This window comes from Dasypus novemcinctus, chromosome 19 (genome assembly GCF_030445035.2).
Source record: "Dasypus novemcinctus isolate mDasNov1 chromosome 19, mDasNov1.1.hap2, whole genome shotgun sequence".
NCBI classification, from domain to species: Eukaryota; Metazoa; Chordata; class Mammalia; order Cingulata; family Dasypodidae; genus Dasypus; species Dasypus novemcinctus.
In genome coordinates, this window is record NC_080691.1 from 27830961 (window position 1) to 27845715 (window position 14755).

General features: G+C 44.3%; 1 protein-coding gene and 1 long non-coding RNA gene across 3 annotated transcripts in view; one reads left to right on the forward strand and one right to left on the reverse strand.

Moving 5' to 3' along the window:
* Positions 1-14755, forward strand: part of LOC131274580 (proline-rich protein 36-like) — a 241317-nt gene that overhangs the window by 184277 nt on the left and 42285 nt on the right. The window lies entirely within an intron of this gene.
* Positions 460-2295, reverse strand: LOC131274574 (uncharacterized). Its single transcript, XR_009181838.1, has 2 exons — positions 1275-2295; positions 460-956 (listed from the first exon to the last, which is right to left on the reverse strand). It is a non-coding gene; the product is annotated as an uncharacterized lncRNA (long non-coding RNA).

The following is a 14755-nucleotide window of genomic DNA, read 5'->3' on the forward strand; positions in this document are numbered from 1 at the left end:
CCAATATCATAGGTTTCTGCAGGGCAGACTCTTGCGACTGCTGCTTTGAGTCTAGGGTCATTACACTAGCCACGCCCACTTGGTCTTTGTCAAGTGCTGCCACTTAGCTCCTGACACCCTGGCATTCCATCATCCCTGTTGTGTGGGAAAATTTCTTTCAAAAAAATCAAGCACAAAGTTTCTTAGATGCTATATAAAAGTGTTAGTAACCTGCCAATACCTGGAGACATTGCTGCCATGGATGACGCATTTTGGGCAAGAGGAATGTGTTGCCTTGGGCTTGACTCACCACCCGCTCAAAAGTCACATTTAAGAATTCTCAATTGGGGGTAATTCTCAGATTACATTACCAAACTGTAAGGGAGTTTTGAGCTACTGTGGCATTTTGCTGTTTCCGTTGGTTAGTGCTTGGTGTGTGAATTGTTGGAGAAATAACAAATTATCATGAAAAGCAGCGGCTTGAAGGAAGAATAACTTTATTTCTAGAACACATTAGTTCATGTGTGGGAAACACCCTATGCAGCACAGTTTCCCCCATTTGAAAGGTCTCCCCGAATGTTCTGGGTTTTTTACTTTGTCGTGGCAAACCACTGCGTCTGGCAGGAGCTCACAGGGGGCAGAGTCAGGATAATAAATGAGACACTCTGAGGAAGCCTCAAAGCGGACTTTTCTGGGGTGGGGTTTCCGTGGCTTCTTTCTGAGGCCCCAGTCCCCCCCAGGTCCAGCCTGAAGTTCAGGGAGTGCATTTGGTGCAGCTAAAGCTCCCTTTCGGGAGCAGCTGGATTCAGATTCTTTTTCTCCGGTGCGTGGGGACATCCCAGGGGCTGGTCTTCGTTTTGCTCCCTTTGGGGGTCCTTCCTGCCCCTTGGTCTTTTTCCGGTGTGTAATCCAGTGAAGGGCCCTCCGTACGATGTTGTTTCTTCTGGGTTCCTGGAAATCCTGTGTTTTTTCCAGGCCTGATGGGATCATCAAGAAAGGGTGTCAGGAAAATCTCTGATCTGGGTGAGGGGCTTCTCTTCCCTTGGCCTTGGGGATCCCTCAGCCCTTTTTCTGGTGGACGTTTTCTAAGGAGGACTTTAGATTGTTCCCCAATTGGAGAAGTGGCTGGAACGTGGTCCGATTATAGTGCTTCTTTGTACGGAGGGCTAAGAGAAGTCCTCCTGCCACAGGTGGCTCTCCCTGGTCTCCCTCCAGGACCCACCACCTGAGAAGTGGCCAGGCCCCCACTGGCTCCTCCCTGGGCATGGCCTGAGAGGCCCCAGAAGCCAACGTACCTGATTCCAGGTTTAAGTCCACTGGGCTGGCCTGGACTTGTGGCTCTATGTCCACCCCAATGGACAGGGGGTTAGTTGTGCTGCTTGAAGTTGTAGCAGCAGCAGCCAGGTGTGCAGGGGTCAGGGGTAGAGGGCGACTGCCCAGGACACCCCTGCACAGGCTAGGATTGGCCCTGATTTCACTGGGCTGAATTAAGGGGAGGGAGAGGGCACAAGGGTGGGGTGCAGGGATGCCTCTTGCCCATGCCCTCTGTAGATGTCCTGAAGGCACAGAGGGCAGAGGGGAGAGGCAAGGCAAGGCAAGGGAAGGGGTGGGCAGGGGCAGGGAGCAGGACAGGGTTGTGGGGCAGGAAAGGGAGGAACAGAGGGCTGGCAGGTGGAATGGGCCACAAGCCACCTGGGGCAGAGATGGAAGAGCTGCCGGTGGGGATGAGAGGAACTTTGGGAAGACGGAAAAAGAGGGGCGGGGTGGGGGAAGCCAGGATGCAGGGGTGAGTGGGCTCGGGGTAAAGGTCAAAAACAAGGTTGGGAATGTGGGGGACAGTGCCAGGGAGGATTGTGGAAAGAGGGAAATGGCCAGTGGTGGGGAGGAGGGGGCGGCCAGGGTGGAATAAGGGGGGAAGGAGTAAAAGGGAGGGAAAGAGGAAGGAAATGAAAGGACCAGGATGGTGCCTGCAAAGGGAGGGTGGGCTTCCCCAGACACCACCTGGAGGGAGGTTCTCACCCCCAGCAGTGCTGCTGGGGCCTCCCACAGAGGGGCAGGTGGTTGTGCCCCCGGAGGGAAGAGTGGGCCGCCAGAGGCAAGTCTCCCAGAGGACCCAGCCAGAGATCTCACAGGCGGGTCACTCTGTGGGTGTGGAGGTCGCCTGGCGGCCAGACACCAGGCCACCAAAGGGGTCCCAGATGGAGCAGCACCCTCCGCACGGTCCCCCTTTGGCGGGCGGTCATCCCGGGGAGGTGGAAAGGCCCACGGGTGACAGGTGACGCGACAGTGTCTGGCCACTCCAGGTTCCTTGCGCAGGGGGCTGCAGGAAAGAAATCAGAGGCTTTAGTCAGAGGAAGAAGGGGGCAGGGAGCCCTAGCAGGCCTGGCCGGGGAGGGGCTGCTGCTGCCTCCGTCCCAACTGATTGCTTGCAGCCCGGGTTTCTCGCAGACAGTTGACCCAATCCCCATGGCTTTCCTGTGCATTTTTTTGTCTCCGTGGTCCCATTTCTTATGCCCCCGAGAGTGCTCTGGGAACCTGGAGAGCACAGGCCATGCTCAGGAGGGGGAGCAGGAAAGAGGGAATAAACAGGAATCACCTTTTCTGAGGAGGACTCACACCTGGTGTCCCCATGGCGCCTCCCTGGCAAGCTCTCCAAGCTGGGAAATCAGGAGACTGGGTTACACATGGTGAGGGCAGGAGGAAAACACCTGCTCTGGGGCTGCATGCCATAGCCTGTTGGGTGAGGCTTCTAGAGAAGTAGATTCTAGGAGCTCCAAGAATGGGGAGATCATGTCCAATGGTCACGGGAAACAATGGAGGGGCTCACACACGCTTCATGGGCAATCATTTCTCAAGGACTTTCCCACGAATTGTATCATGTGATCCCTACAAATAGCCTGTTCATTCCCTGCAAAAAAAAGCTATTTCACGGGAGGAATCTCAGGTTTAGTGCGCTTAAACTCTTTGCCCCTAGCAGGCTACACAATTCCTGCTTTCCCATTCCACCAAGATTTGTTGCACTGTATCGCACACATGTTGTATGTCCAGCCCCTTCCCTCTTTCTTTGTCAGGATGTGTGGAGGATGTGAGAGTGTCCCAAGGTCTGAGCGTCTTCCTTGTGTTCATGCCCTCTGGGACCTCTGTTCTCTGAGAGGGTCTTTAACAACTTTGACGGGCTCAGACTAGGAAGGTGACTTTGGCTGTGCAGGATTGAGGCTTTGGTTCACCCTTGGAGCAGATGTGTTGGGAGAACAGAACCTTACCTGTTAATTCACCCTTTTCCTCGAGTCCCTTGCCTCTGGGCTGACACTGTCAAACCAAAAAAGAAGATAGGATCTCATGGGATACAATCTCTGTCTTTTCAAGGAAACCTTCAGAACCCTATCCATCAATAACGTATCCCTTGTATTAGTCTGCTAAACCTTTTTAGGGAGTTAATTCCAGTGATTATCTTTTCATCTTTGAATAACACATTTTTTTCTGGATGAGCTATCAATTGATTTTTAGTGGAGTCTTTTTTGAGAAGAGCCTTCTTATGAAGAGGACACAGAATCTGCACTCTAGAGGAGCAAGTGTGGCTTCACAGAAGGCTGCTGGTCCCTGATATCCCAACTTGGACAAGAACATGTCCTTGAGCCTTCCCAGGGCTCAGCACTGCTCTCCACACCAACCCTCCCACATGGAACCCGCTTGGCCAAGGGAAACCTGCTGAGGGATATGAAGAGTGAGCAAGTGTTGAGAGACTGTCTTTAGTTGAATACCCTGAACTTCTTAAAACTTACAACCCGTTGCCACCAAGTATGACTGAATTTATCCTGGAGCCCTCTGCCACACCCACATGGACGATTTATGAGTTTTGAAATGAAACAGTTGCCCCACTTCAAAACAGCCTTCCCCTACCTGCTCCCTAGATGATAGGGTCTACTCTGTGAGAGGTTATTACTAAGGTGTCCCTCTGGGCCTACATAATGGGTTTAGAAAGTGAGAAGTGGGATAGGCAAAAACAGTGAGTCTCGACCATTAACTGATCCCAGGGTCCCTTACCTCACTCAAGTCCAGGTGTTGCTGGACTCTCCGAAATTTCACCTTCCTCTTCTTAGAGTGGGCCAAGATGGTGAAGAGCTCCACTCCAAGGAAGAGGAAGAAGAGAGATCCGAGTACCGCTGTGGCTGTGCTTTCGCTCAGCCACAGGGTACTGAACAGAATTAGAACGAACAGGAATGCCTCCATACTGCATACGCAATCGCTGCCTCAGGCAACTGGCCCTGAGCAAGCACATTTCAGCCTAGAGTTCTGAGGTGACATCACAGGGCCTCAAACAGTCACAGTGGTTCAGTTGGTGGGGGAGGGGATGACCAGAGGAAGGTGTCCCCACAGCCCATCCCCCCTCATTCTCCTCAGACCCCACCAACACCCTTCCTCATCCTATTGTTCTCTCCATAGTTTTCTGTGGCTTCCTATTTTACAAATACACACTTAACTCACTTCATTGGTATACTTTAAGTGTAATTTTCCATTTCACTCTGGGCAGAAATATATACTGACCAGTGTACTAATTCACCAATTCCATCATGGCCTTTGACAATGTGACTTTCTCCCAGGAATTTTGCCAAAACTCTTGATTTACACCTAGAGACTCCTCTTCTCTCAAGCCTAGTGGCCTGTTTTTTGTTTGTTTGTTTGCTTGCTTGTTTCTTTGTATGTGAGTGTGTGTGAAATACCCTAACATGTATCAGAGTTTCTCCCCATGATCACTACTGAAATTTGGGTTTAGATATTTCTGTTTGTAATGTTTTTGGTCAGATTTTTCTTTTAGGTAGAGAATTTACCAGACCTAGCAGATCTTTTCTCCACCAGCTTTCTCCAGTATCAACTTTCCCATCAGCGTCTTTACCCAGGGAACTTACAATTCAAGCCATGTTCCTGTATTTACTCTCTCTTGACTTCAGGAGGGTTCTTGGTTTTTCATTAAAGTCTTTTCAGAAAACTTGCCATTTAATGTTTCACTTAATTAATATGATTAAAATTTTAATGGATTGAAGGATAACATTAGATTAAAATCAAGTATTAGAAAAATGACTATTTATACAAATTTAGCATACTGAGAACAATCATTTCCCACTCATACTAGGGTAAGCATAGAACCATGATTTCACCAAAATTGTCAGAGACTATTTTTCAAAAATTCTTACAATTAAAATGCAATTTAAGATGACAAGGCATTCAGAAATGGCCTCCCACTTGAAAATATCACAATGCTGGATTATTTAGATTGAGCCCATTTTGAAAAATACTTCTGAGCTCTCCGGAACTTAGAATAAATCCTCAATGGACTACAGAAGTCACCACTATAAAAATCTCAACAACGAAAATCAAGAGTGTTAAACTTATGACTGAAACTAGAATGAAAAGACCACACTGCGTCCAGGTAGCCTTGGAATTGTGCCCAATGCATGATCCTAGTGGTTTATTGGATGTGAGCCCCACTGAGGAACTGCCTTTCAACTTGGCTAGTTGGAGGAGCTGGATATGTAATCCCATGTAATCAAAATGTCACCTATCTGCTACAAAAGATCTTTGTCTTTAATTCAAAAAAGGTACTTAGAAAAATTTAGATGATGCCCAAGTGAGTGAAACATCTAGCTTTTGTTGGTACTTGGTGGGAACTTTATAATTACTATTAAAACCTTCCTCAATAATGTATAACTGTAGCCTCTCCCTCATATAATCCAAAGATTTGAATTATACCATTCTCGCAGAATGAGGATCCCAATGAAAGAAAGAGCATGAAAATCCATCCGAATTGTTAAATCCATAGCATCTGGCAGAAACCAAGTCAAATCACCTTTTGACATCTTCTGAAGATTCCTAACGTTAAAAAATATATTGCTCATATTTTACAGTTAGAAAATAGATGAGAAAACCATTTACCCTGAGCAAGATTGAAGGTAGACTTTGAGCAAGCAGCAGAAATTAAGTATGAACTGGAGATGCTAGAAATGGATGAAGTTGGAGCAGTTTGATATGGTTATGAATTCCAAGAGTAGATATTGGATTATGTTTGTAATCTGGTCTGTACCTGGGCATGATTAAGTTATGAGTAGGGCTTTGATTCAGCCATGTCATTAGGGCACTGAGTCCCTGCCTCTTGGTGGGTGGGGACTCACAGATCAAAGGCATGGCAAAGGACAGTGCTAATGGTTTATGATGTTAGAGTTTGATGCTGAAGCCTTCAGCAGGGGCCTCAGGACATATACTCACAGAGGAAAGAGAAGCCAGCCCCAGGAAGAGAGGAATGCTGAGCTCAGGAAGAAGCAAGCCCTGGGAAGAAAGGAACCCTGAACCCAGAGAGAAGCAAGGCTCTGGAAGGGAGGAACCCAGGAAGCCTGAACCCTCACAGCCATCCAGAGCCATCTTGCTCAAACACATGAAAACAGAATGTGGTGAGGAAAGTAAATTTTGCTTTATGGCCTGGTATCTGTAAGCTACTACCCCAAATAAATACCCTTTATAAAAATCAACCCATTTCTGGTATTTTGTACCAGCACCCTTCTGGTTGACTAATACAGAAGCAGTATACAAAGTAAGCATGCTTAAAGAGTTTAAAAAGAATTCTCAGCTCTAGGCCTCCTTTATATTTCAGGTACACAGGCTCATAAGCATAATCATCAGTATCAAGTGCTCATGATTGGACCATTCCTTTTTTTTTTTTTTTTTTAATATTTAAGTAATGTGTTTATTTTTTTTACAAAGGGCTTTATTTTTTTATTCATTTTTTAAAAAATATTACATTCAAAAAGTATGAAGTCCCATTCAACCCCACCACCCCCACCCCCCACTCCCCCCACAGCAACACTCTCTCCCATCATCATGACACATCTCTTGCACCTGGTAAGTACATCTCTGGGCATCGCTGCACCCCATAGTCAATGGTCCACATCATAGCCCACACTCTCCCACATTCCATCCAGTGGGCCGTGGGGGGATCTACAATGTCCCGTAGTTTGAACCATTCTTCTTTGTTGGTCTTTGCCGTTACACTTGGGGATTATTGTTGTTCCATTGGGGAATGTGACAGAGCTCCCCTGGGTAGGAACTCAGCACTCCCTCAGTTGATGTTTGTAATTCTAACTACTATAAAAATACCCAACATATATCAGAACATTTTTATGTCCCCTCTACACATGCCCTGGAGAACTACCCCCCAGTCTCGTGACCCCCCATCAATAACACCCCACACCAGTGTTCCTCCCCTGCCAGAGCTGAACCTCTCTGTGGTCCAAAACTTCACAACAATGAAGCCTAATATATTGCCAATTTCAATTAATAGCAAAATGAAATATAGTGATGGGTTTAAAGTTTAGAAATAGAATACATAACAAGTTAGAAATACTACAATAAAGTAAAAATTAACGGTTGTATTAATAAAATGAAAAATATTATAAAGCTTTTTTTCAAACATTTTGATTTTCATCACTCTAATAGCTGTTGCCCTGTATGTACAGTGGCAAGGCACTTTCTTTCATTTCTTCCTCAGTGTCTGCACCCTTTTTTTTTTTTTCCTAGTTTTTAAATTTTGTCTCCAAAAAAGTTTTAGATCACAGTCATTCACATACACAGTATAGGGGGCTCCCATATATCCAACATCAAACCCTTTTCCCCTTTCCCCAGCAATGATCTTTTTACATGTTCATGTTATATTTTCTATAGCTGATGTACAGATTTTGAAACATAGCTATCAAACATGTTTCCATTTTGGTTTCCACTATGGTTTATATTTTAGACTGTACAAATTTCTAAATTTTTAGCTTCCTTATGATTTACATTATGGTTTACATTTTAGCTTATAGACTTTTATACACTTTTGGTGTAAGTTAACATGCCCTATGTCCATCATTGCATGATCTTGTGGAGCACTTCCATTGCTGCCAAGTTGTCCTACTTCCATCTATTCCGTACCTCTCTCCCCCTCCACTCAGGGCCCACAGTGACAATCTTCATTACTTGAGGTAGTAAACTAGGCCTAGAGCTACAGGGTGTCTAAGAATTACCTCCTGAGAGCCTCCCTGTTGCTCAAATGTGGCCAAACTCAGCGTATAAATGCATTACCTTCCCCCTAGCATGGGACGTGACTCCCGTGGATGAGCCTCCCTGCCACTGAGGGATTACTACCAATCACTAACTGGTGATGCAACTGGAGAGAGACCTTGGATAAAAGGGTCAACTCAGACCAACAGAATGTCTCAGCCTACATGTTGGAACAAGTGTTAAAAATTGCTTTTTGACCTTGAATCAAAGGGGGAAATGGCAAAGGCAAATGAATTTATATGGCTAAGAGTCTTACAAAGAGAGTCAGGAGGTCATCAGAGGGGCCATGCTTAAGCACACTTCAGCAGGACCCCAGAGACAACCAAAGTAGGTACAACCCTAGGTGCTGGTTCTCCAGAAGGCTATGGAAATCCACAGGTATATATGGTCATGGCAGATGGATTTGCAGTTCTGTGCTATGTCAGAGGGCCATACTTTGGAATTTGTGCTCCTGACTATGATGTAGCTGGACTCAGATGTGACCTTCTTACACATACCTCTTCTGTCACTTTTAGTGAACCTGTGGTTGGTGCTAGGGTTGGCGTATACTCAGGGGATTTGAATCTCTGGGCTGCCCATGAGCCAACTGGGCCCTGAACCTCAGCAGAGTTGCCACTCCTAATCTCTGGTTCTTTGGACTTACCAGGTCAGCTAAGAGGAAGGTGAAGATGGCCAACCAGGTAACCAAGAGTGCCAACAACTGCAAGCAGAGGAATTGCATCCATCATCCACGTGGAATCTAAGCCTCCTCTTGATCTAGAGGTGGGGTGGATATCACCATCCTAAGTTCCACAGAATGGAGGAATAACATATGGATTAGAGTGTACATACTGATATTCTACTATAAAACTATTGTGACTAGTAATAGAAGAGATTGTTGTATTGAGGTGGAGAAAATGGCCACTGTAGTTGCTGAGGGCAGGGCGAGGGAAGATGAGATGTGATGCGGGGGCATTTTTGGGACTTTGAGTTGTCCTAAATGATATTGCAGGGTCAAGTGCTGGACTTCATGTATCCTGCCATAACCCAGTGAATGTACTAGGGGAGAGTGTGAACTACAGGGTAAACTATTATCTCTATGGTACAGCAGTGCTCCACCATGTGTTCACCAAGTGCAATGACTGTGCCACAATTATGGAGGAGGTTGTTGGTGTGGGAGGAGTGGTGTGTGGGGGGGTTGAGTGGAATAAGGGAACCTCATTTTTTTAAAAACATTTATTTATTTTTTTATTTCTCTCCCCTTCCCCTCAACCCCGGCTGTTCTCTGTGTCTATTCGCTGCGTCTTCTTTGTCCACTTCTGTTGTTGTCAGTGGCATGGGAATCTGTCTCTTTTGTTGAGTCATCTTTTAACATCAGCACTCCGTGTGTGCCCCACCATTGCTGGGCAGGCTGCACTTTCTTTGGAACAGGGCGGCTGTCCTTACAGGGTGCACTCCTTGAGCGAGGAGCTCCCCTATGCGGGGGACACACCCTGCATGGCCGGGCACTCATTGTGCGCATCGGCACTGCACATGGGCCAGCTCCACGTGGGTCAAGGAGGCCCGGGGTTTGAACTGCGGACCTGCCATGTGGAAGATGTACACCCTAACCACCGGGCCAAGTCCGCCGCCCTCATATTTTTTAATGTAACTTTTTTGTGTGAGGTATATACCTTCAAAATCATACAATTTACAAAAATAATGGAGAGGGGGAGGTGAGGAGTGGGGTATATGGGAAACTCATGTTTTTTTATCTTTTTAATATAACATTCTTTGTGATCTATTAACTTTAATTTTAAAAGTGTAAAAAAATGAAAAGAATTCTCAGTTTTTAGAAGCAAAATGAGTTCAAAACTTTATTTCTATTCACATCATAGTGGAACCAAAACATAAGTAAGTGAAAGAGAAGACTGAAGCATTGCCAACATTTAAATTGAGATGTATGATTTCTTTCGAAAGCTAACAATAAGGAAATTTTCAATTAAAATTGTTTAACAAACAACTATCTTTCAAAGATGAAGGATGAATTCCGAGAAATTGGTAGCAATGGTGTCACAGTTTAAGAATTTCCTCATAAAATAGAAATTACCAGGAACAGGAAACAATAACAATAAAAAGCATATGATGGAAGCAGACTTGGCCCAATGGATTGGGCCTCTGCCTACCACATGGGAGGTCCATGGTTCAAGGCCTGGGCCTCCTTGACCTGTGTGGGCTGGCCCATGCACAGTACTGATGCACGCAAGAAATGCCACCCCACGCAGGGTGTCCACTGCCTAGGGGAGCCCCATGCACAAGGAGTGTTCCCTGTAAGGAGAGCCACCCAGCATGAAAGAAAGTGCAGCCTGCCCAAGAATGGCGCTGTACACACGAATAGCTGACACAACACGATGACGTAACAAAAAGAAACAGAGATTCCCGGTACCGCTGAAAAGGATAGAAGAGGTCACAGAAGAATACACAGTGAATGGACACAGAGAGCCGACAACTGAGGGGAGGGGAGAGGGGAGAGAAATTTAAAAAAAAACATATGACGTTCCAACCAGAAGAGATGACAAAGCATTATGAAGAATTTCCAAAATTCAAGAAAGTTGACAAAGTACCAGTAACTCCCAGCAGTTCCTGCTCTTCATGTTTGTGCAAGGAGAAGCAGAGGGAAGCCACTGAGTCTCAGAAGGACCGGGAAGCATGAGAAGCACATTCTGATGGTTGCAGGGACTTTGGCAGTTTGATATTGTTTATGAATTCCAAAAATAGATATTGGATTGTGTTTGTAAACTGGTCTGTCGCTGAGGTGATATTAGATTATATTGGATTCAGAGGTTTCACTTTTACTTGGTTAAATAATGATTAGGGCTTTGATTGGGAAATGTCATTAGGATGTTGCATTCCTACCCCTTGGTGGGTGGGCATTCACAGCTGAGAAAAGACATGGCAGAGAAGAGAGCTTGGAGTTTCAATCCTGGAAACCAGGAAGTAAACACATAGGGAATCAGATACATGAGGAAGGAGAGAAGGCTCAGTTGGTCCCATCAGAGGCCCCAGGAAGGGAGACAAGTCATTTGACTGAGAGTCTACAGCTGACCTGTGGAGAGACTAGAGGGACTGAACCCAGGGAGAAACAAGCCCTGGGAAGAAAGGAACCCAGGAAGCCTGACCCTTTGCAGACGTCAGCAGACATCTTGCTCCAACATGGGGCAATAGACGTTGATGATGGAAGTCATTTAGTCTTTATGGCCTGGTAACTGTTGTGGCCAAAGAAATACCCTGTATAAAAGCCAACAGATTTCTGGTATTGTGCATCAGCACCCTTTGACTGTCTAATGCATGGGCCAACCTAGTCATAGTGCAATGTGGGGAAAATGTAAAAGTTGGATGGAAAGGAAGATAGCACTAGTAGAGACAGAGAAGTTACCCAACATGAGGATAATGGATTGTATCTATGCAGCAAATCTAGCAATCAAACCAATGAAGTATTAAAAAGGTGTCATTTATTTGTGATTGGGACAAAAAGCCAAACTTATGGGACAAATGGTTCATATATATACATGTATACATATATATACACATATCATATATATATGGGAAATTGTCAAGGAATAATTGCCATTTAGCCAAAGTAGATTTCTTATTGAACTTGAATAATAAAGGAAAGAAATGTCCAGGCAACAGCAGAAAGAGCAACTCTCTTATCAGGGGAGAATCACAAATCCATCCCTCAATTCTTTTTTTTTTTTTTCAAGATTTATTTTTCATTTATCTCCCCCCCCCACCCCCCCACCCCGCCTGGTTGTCTGCTCTCTGTGTTCATTTGTTGTGTGTTCTTCTATGTCTGCTTGCATTCTCATCAGCGGCACTGGGAATCTGTGTCTCTTTTGTTACATCATCTTGCTGCATCAGATCTCCATGTATGCGGCACCACGCTTGGTCAGGCTGCACTTTTTCACACTGTGTGGTTCTCTTTACAGGATGCCCTCCTTGAGCGTGGGGCTCCCCTATGCAGGGGACACCTTGTGCACATCAATTCTGTGTGTGGGCCAACTCCACCTGGGTCAGGAGGCCCTGGGTTTGAACATGGACCTCCCATGTGGTAGCGGATGCTCTATTAGTTAAGCCTCATTCACTTCATCATCCCTCACTCTTAATCCAGAAGTACGTAGAGTTTAGGTTTAAAAATTTTTGAGTCAAGTGCATTCTAATAATAATATTCTCAATCAAGTTATCATTCAAGTGTGAATGATGAGCAAACAATTATATTTTATATTAACTGAAACCTATAACACATGTGTTCCGAACTTTAAACAAAAAAGTACAGGAATGAGAAATTTAGCTAATGAAGTATTTCATCAAGGCAAACTCTTTAGAAATAGAACAGCTATAGGGGGAACAGGGAAAGGTTAAGGGAGACTCCATATTTTACATAGGTTATTTTTTGCCAAATCCATCTGTAAATGTAGTTATATCAATCAAATTACCAGCACATTACCAGAATGTGTGTGTTTGCTTCTATATAATCACAGCAGCATTATTCATAATAACCAAGAACTGGAAATGTCCATCTCTTTCTGGGGCTTTAGCTGATAGTGCCTTCTCCTTTCTGTCACATGGCAGGATCAAAAGTGAAAAGTTGTCTCCCCTATGTCTGTCTACTTGAGTGAGTGGTTCCACAAGTGACTGGGGACTCAACATGAGACAAGACCACTGATATTGCAAATCAAGAATATTGCAGGAATAGTGTTGGACATTATATATGCTGCTATAGCTCACTGAATGTCCTGGAGGAGAGTGTAAACTACAATGTAAACTCTAATCCATGCGGTGCGGCACTGCTCCAAAATGTATTCACCGAATGCAATGCATGTGCCACAATGATGAGTGAGGTACTGATGTGGGAGGAGTGGGGGTGGGGGTTGGGGTATGTGGAAACCGCTTATATTTTTAATGTAACATTTTTTGTGATCTATGTATCTTTTTAAAAAAGACAATTTTTAAAAATCCTAACTCAATCCGAGCAGGTAATGTAATGACAGACATCATAGCTGAACTGAATGCAATCAAAGGGTATCTCACCCAGAGGAATAGATTAGTTTACAACATAATCTTTCTCTTTTGGGGATTCAGAAAATAATCTCAAATTGCCACAACTATATCTATACCTAGAAGTAGGATATTTGAGTAATATGGTAATTTTCCTCTTATCTTTTAGAGTAACTACCAAACTTTTTCCAGAGCAGAGGCACCATTTTACGTTCCTCAACAATGAATGAGTGTTCCTATGCCTCTCCAACCTCTCCGGGAATTTTCCAGTAATGTACGTGAATGGGTTGTCTTTCTTTTGTTGAGTGGTATTTACTTATTTTTTGGATATTAAACCCTGTTCAGATATGTGGTTCCCAAATATTTTCTGTTATTCTCTAGGTTTTCTTTTTGCTTTCATGATAAATTGCATTCGCAATGAAATGTTTTCAATGTTGATGAAATCATTTTTTTTTCTATTCTTACTTCTGTGATCGTCTTTTTCTATTTCTCTTTTTGTCTTTTCATCTTTCTCTTCTAGTATTCAGATGGATTCCATCCTGGAGACCTCTGATGTGAAGAGAGGTTCCATGTCATTTGTGCCACCTCACTTCCTGGTCTCTGCTGCACTTCCCTTTGACTCTCCATTTCATCTCTCTTTTGTTGCATCATCATCTTGCTTTATGACTCCCTTGATGAGCACTGGCTTACCGTGTGTGCAGTGGCTCACCACATGGGCAGTAATGCAGGCGCTCAGTCCACTGCATGGCCACTGGCTCACTGTGAAAGCACACTTTCTTCTTTTTATTCAACGGGATGTCCTAGGGATTGAACCTGGGTCCTCCCGTATGTTAGATGGAGGCCTTATCACTTGAGTTTTGGTCATTTCTGTCTCTCAAGAATTCATATATATTTCATATGAGTTATCAATTTCAGGACTGTATTAGGGTTCTCTAGAGAAACAGAACCAACAGGAGATATCTGTAAGCATTATGAGATTTTGCAAAATTGTCTCACTTGATCATAGGCATGCACAAGTTCCAAATTTCACAGAGCTGGCTGCAAACCAGGAACTCCAATGAAGGTTCTTGATGAGTTCCCCAACAGTAACTGGTTTTCTGAAGGAGAGATGAAAATCCTCTCTTCTGACTGCTGAAATTGCTTTTCCTTTTAAGGCTTTCAACTGATTGGATGAGATGTCTTCTCATTGCTGAAGGCAATCTCCTCAGTTGATTATAGATATGATCAGTCATAGATGCAATTAACTCATTGATGATTTAGGTCTACAAAATATTCTCACAATACATTTTTACCAGTGTTTGTTTGATGAAACAACTGGACACTGTTATGTGGCCATGTTGGCACATGAGCCTAATCATTACAAGGACATAGAGCTTTGATAATATTCTTTACTATCCTTTAAAAATCCATGGATGAGTAATGATAACCCTCCTTCATTTGTAATACTATAGTAATGTGTCTTTTCTCTTTTTTCTTTCTTAACATTGGCAGAGGTTTCTTTTTACTTTCCCTTATGCATCAAAGAACCAGGTTTCTTTTTAATCTCTACAAATCTATGATAAAGTGGAAGTGAGTAGTTGTGCAGTGAAGGGATATGACAGGGGTGTAGTGATACTACTGGGTTGGGTAGTATTAGATTACAGGTGATAGGGTGGGGTTTGGATGGTCCTTG